Raw genomic sequence first — 6,000 nt, 5'->3', positions numbered from 1 at the left:
CTGAGTTGCGCTTATAGACAACTGGCATGGACAAGATAAGCTGAATGATCTCCTTACATGCTGTAACTTCCTATGATTCTTCTCTGGCAATTCGACAGAAAGTAAAAGTTCAACATCAAAACCATCATTTATCTTTGAAAGCATACTAGCTTTCGGAGTGTCACTCCTTCATCAGGTGGTAGTGGCGCGACGCTCCGAAAGCTAGTGTGCTTCCAATTAAACCTGTTGGACTATAAGCTGGTGTTGTGTGATTTTTAACTTTGTACACCCCAGTCCAACACCAGCATCTCCAAATCATTTATCTTAACTTCAAGTGATTGTTTTGTTCATTATTTCTTTTTTATCATTCTTCATTCTCATCCAAGTTACGACCTCAGATTTTTCTATTTCAGATCCAAGAGAGGATGGATAATAGTTTTACTGTACATGAAACATTTTGTTCTTTGCTACAAATTCCAAAGAAAACTTTGGAATAATGCAATGTCTTCCACAGGATCCAACACTGTGCCCTTCTAACTATGCCATGGGTGGCTTGGTGGCTCATGATTAGTATTGTTGCCTCAAGGTGCAAGGGACCCAGGTTCGATTCCAGGCCCAGGCAACTGTTTGCATGGAGTTTGCACATTTTCCCCAGGTCTGCGCAGGTTTCTTGTGGGTCTCTGGTTTCCTACTACAGTGCAAAGATGCACAGGTTATGTGGACTAGCCATGCTAAATTGCCCAGAATGTAGAGGTTAGGTGGATTAGCCATGGTAAAGGCAAGATTACAAGGATAGTGTATGGGAGTGGGTCTGGGTGGGATGTTCTTCAGAAGATTAGTGTGGATTTAATGGGCCAAATATAAACCTTAGGGTTTCTATCATATATGTTTTCATAAAAGCTATGTCTGAGGCAATGCATTTTTTTGGGCAGCCCTGGTATTAACATTGGCCCCATGGGAGCAGCAGCAGCAGCAGGGATCAGCAACAATTACAATAAGGCAAATGAAACCAGCATCAGATCCAGTTTCACAAAATACAAGGTCTTGTAAGAGCTCCTGACTTTCTCTTGTAAATTTCCCTTCAAAGCCAGCAACTTCTTTCAACAAAGGGCCTTTTTAGATGAAGTTTTTGGGTTTTAGCTTGGCAATTTTGCAGAAGTCTTGACTGACACTGAAGGTGTATAACAGTTGCTCCTGATCACAACTGGGATCATAACAATTCAGAGCTCTCGGCAGCAGTTGAAATCACTGGAATTAAAAGGGGTCCATGTCTTTCTATCTTTTTAAAACAACAGTTGTGTGGTGGTTCTGGACATAAAGCAGATGTGCTGTAGTGAATTTTTTTGGAAGATGGCTTTGAATTTTGCTTTTTTTTTTGGATGGTGTAAGTTATAATAGTGGAGTATTTGAAATCTTTGACTAAAGCTAAACTGAGAGTTAGTGGCTTAATTGAACATTGAAGTAAAAGCTTGAGTTGTAAGGATGTTATGCTTCAAGTGATTAACCATCATTTAGAATTGGAAGGAAGGAACCAGAAAATATGATATCATGAATGGAATTAGCTGGAATACAACTAGAAATGGAAAAACTGAACATAAAGTGAGATAAAAAGACTTGAACTGGAGACAGAAATACAGATATAGAGTTAAAACAATTTAAAGTGTAAAGGGAAGAAAAAGACAAATAAAGGAATTTAGAAATAAAATGTGAACACCAAAGAGAGAACATGAGCTGGCCAAAGGAAAACTTAAAGACACAGGAGGAAATAATACTTTGGAGGATACTTCTGATTTTAAAGTGGGATATAACTGTACTAAATCTACATTTAGTGCCTAAACTTACTGAAAATGGAATCATTTGGTATTTTACCTCATTTGAGAAGAAATCTGGACAAATAAAGAGACCAATTATTATTTTACTGTTACAGAGCATTTTGACAAGTGCAGCTATGGCTGAGTACACTGGTTTGGCAGAAGAATCATCTGCAGTGTGCAAAACTATCAGGCAATACTGAATGCTTGAAGCTTAACAATTAATATTTAGGACAACAAGAAAGAAACCTCATCAGACATTGGTAGGATTTGCAAGGAAAAAGAAATGCAAGAGGATGAGTAGTTTAGATCACTAAAGCTACAGGGAAAAAAAATTGAGAATATGAGGAAAAATTTGATCATGGAAGAATTCAAAAATAGCATTCCTGTAAATTTAAAGCCTTACTTAAATGAGCATCAAGTATTAAGGATAAGAGAATCAGCAGTCTGACAGATGACAATAATACATCACACATAATTACAGTTGGGAGATCATCAAATGGAGTTGAAACCTGTCGCTCTTTGGTTAAGTCTGAGTCATGATGCACGTTAAGCTTTCTGCCATGAATCCTCGTGCATTTTTTTCACCTTATCTAAACAAATTCGCCCATAGATCACACCTTAAAATGTTGGTGTCCAATTTCCAACATGGACATTATTTGGAGCAAGCAGAATTCAAGTACTCACACTGGCTTTTCTTGTTGTTCTTCCAAAGTCTAGCTTTTTTTCTCAAGTTTGGTAAGCTGGGAGACTAAATATTGATGAGGTGAGTTGCCAAACAAGAAACTTGCATGCCGCTCACAAAAATAAAGATAGGTGGTGTGAATTGATCCCAATTTCAAGATGGGGCTTGCTGTATGTATGCCACCTGATTCCACTATATAGTAACTTCATTGCTCTTGAAGAATCGAGAATGTGGTGCTGGAAAAGCACAGCAGGTCAGGCAGCATCCGTGGAGGAGAATAGACGTTTCAGGCAAGAGTCCTTCATAAGGAATTCACCAGTTTCCTTATTTCCCCTCCCCCCACCTTAGGTTAGATTCCATACAGTGTAGAAACAGGCCTTTCAGCCCAACAAGTCCACACCGACCCTCCGAAGAGTAACCCACCCATTTCCCTCTGACTAATGCACCTAACACTATGGACGATTTAGCATGGCCAATTCACCTGGCCTGCACATCTTTGGACTGTGGGAGGAAACCAGAGCACCCGGAGGATACCCACGCAGACATGGAGAGAATGTGCAAACTCCACACAGTCGGCCAAGGCTGGAATCGAACCTGGGTCCCTGGCGCTTGTGAGGCAGCAGTGCTAACCACTGAGCCACCGTCCCACCATCTTTTCCCAGTTCCAACTTTCCAGCTCAGCACTGCCTTCATGACCTGTCCATCTTCCTTCCCACCTATCCGTTCCACCCTCCTCTCTGACCTATCACCAGTACCCCCACCTCTATCTACCTATCACACTCTCAGCTACTTTGCCCCCAGACCCACCCCTTCCCATTTATCTCTCCACCCCTTCAGTTCACAAGCCTCATTCCTGATAAAGGGCTCTTGCCCGAAACGTCAATTCTCATGCTTCTCAGATGGTGCCTGACTTGCTGTGTTTTTCCAGCACCACAATCTCGACTCTGATCTCCAGCATCTGCAGTCCTCACTTTCTTATAGCCCTATAAGATTCTGCCCTTGCAAATTCACAAGTGCATTGAAGGAATACCAGATGGACATTATCAATGCAAAGCCATACCACATGGAATGAAAAAGGCATTGGCAACATTCTACAGATTAACCTACAAAGTCATTGAAGGACCATGTACCTGTTGTTTACATTAATTATATTGTTTTTTAGACAAAACTGGATATAATATCTATACCTCTTGACTAAATTTTTTGATTGGTTACAAAAAAAACAATTTGCTTATAAATTTGGCTGAGTGCATTTGGCAAGGCAAAGGTGATTTATTTCAACCACACTGAAATAAGGCTCAAGTATCGTCTTGCCTCATGTGTGGGGGGGGCCATTTCACTGCAACATGAATTGATGGGATTGTAAAGTCTGTCAATTATTTTCCAAAGAAACATATCAGCAATATTTAATCACTGAAAGTGAAACAGTTGTGTGTTGGTGCTACATCATGAACAATGTAGAAGGTATTGTCATTTATGCAGATCGTAATCTATTGATTTTCTTTGAAGAAGCTTGGTACAAAAACTTAAATATTTCATTGGAGCTTAATTCTTCAACCATGAGGGTGGCACAGTGGCTAGCACTGCTGCCTCACAGCACCAGGGTCCAAGGCTCAACTCCAGCCACAGGCGACGGTTTGTGTGGCGTTTGCATGTTCTCCCCATGTCTGCGTGGGATTCCTCTGGGTGCTCCAGTTTCCTCCCACAGATGTGCAGGTTAGGTGAATTGGCCATGCTAAATTGCCCATAGTGCTAGGTGCATTAGTCAGAAGGAAATGGGTCTGGGTGGGTTACTCTTCGGAGGGTCGACGTGGACTGGTTGGGCCATAGATATTTAATCTAAATATAGTTTGAAAATCATTCATCTACCTGGAAAAGAAAATGTTATAGCAGATGCTTTATCAAGAGCATGTATGAAGACACAATGTGGGACATTGGTCGGGCCATTTTTAGAATACGGTGTTCAGTTCTGGTCTCCCTGCAATAGGAAGAATGTTGTTAAACTCAAAGTGGTTCAGAAAAGATTTAGAAGGATGATTTTAGGATTGGAAGGTTTGAGCTATAGTGAGAGGCTGAATAAGCTGGGGCCTTTTTCACTGAAGCATTGGAGGTTGACGGATGGCCTTTAAAGAGGTTTATAAAATTACAAATGACATGTATACGGTAAATAGTTATGGTCTTTTCCCCAGAAACAGGAGTCCAGAACTAGAGGGCATAAATTTAAAGTGAGAGGGGCAAAATAATAAGAGGGACCTAAAGGGGCAACTTTTTCAGAGTGTAGTGCTTATATGGAACGAGCTGCCAAAGGTGGTGTGGTGGTGGCATATACAATTACCAAATTTAAAAGGCATCTGGATGGGTACATGAATAGGAAGGGGTTAGAGGGATAAGGGCCAATTCAACTAGATCGGCTTATATCTCATTGGCACGGACGAGCTAGACCAAATGGTCCGTTTCAATATTGTACAATGCTATGACTAATGCAAAATATGGCAACTGCGTAACCAATTATTTAATTTCAATGTCATTCCTGTTAATGTGAACATTGCAGTAATGTTAAGCTAATTTTAGATTTGTAATGAAAATGCTATCTGAAGATTCATTTTCATTCTTTCTAGGGAGTACATGCAACATAAGGCATGTGATTTATCTATATTTTAATATCACTTATTGAGTTAATATTTGAGCTATTGCAATATGGTTTTGGCTTGTGTGATTGAAGAGATTCAATGATTAACTTGCAGGTATTTCTCTTACCATTTCATTTAAACCTGTCTGACAGAGATAGTCTTTGGAGATTCTAGGTGTGAACGAAGTAAAAGTGCATCAGGATTTTAGTTTAGAAGGTCAAAGATTATGATATTCTTTTAATTAGGGGAAACCCTCATAGCTCAGGAATAAGCTTTTGGATTTCAGTTTGGCTGTTTTGCAGAAGTCTGGGTTGAAGCTGAATTTGCAATTCAGTTGCTTCTGATTAATGGAAGTTTTAACTTCTTAATAAATATGTTACCTCAGTCTAAGCAGTTCCATTTGAAAGTTCCAGACCAGAAGTATTTCATTACAACCTGAAGGAATAGTTTGAATCTGAGAAATTCTAAGCTCAGTTATGTTATTGGTTCTCAAGGTGAGGAGTTGAAGCCATGGTTAAATTAAGCTCTGTGGTACAAAAGGGAAGAGGATTCCCTCTGCTGAGTATTACAAAGATACAATTTTGGGATCAAAATGTCTTATGATCAGTTTATAAACCTTTAAACACACGTTATATGCAAAGAGCTTGGTTTATTCTATTTTATTCTTAATTTTGTTGGCCTAATAAACTTGTTTTATTGTTAATCCAAATCTGCAGCAAAGCATATTTGTGTTGCAGCAAGAGACCACCTCAACAAAACCAAAGAAAACTGGTTCAAGCAAGGCAAATTTCAGTCGGGAATCTGACTTGAGAATTAGCATCAGCTGGAATCATAATATTTGCGACAATGAAAAAATAATTAGAGATGTTTTGAACTTTTTCCACCTCACTTAACA

Source organism: Hemiscyllium ocellatum, chromosome 19, assembly GCF_020745735.1.
Source record: "Hemiscyllium ocellatum isolate sHemOce1 chromosome 19, sHemOce1.pat.X.cur, whole genome shotgun sequence".
Classification (NCBI taxonomy): Eukaryota; Metazoa; Chordata; class Chondrichthyes; order Orectolobiformes; family Hemiscylliidae; genus Hemiscyllium; species Hemiscyllium ocellatum.
This window is presented reverse-complemented; position numbering follows the sequence as displayed.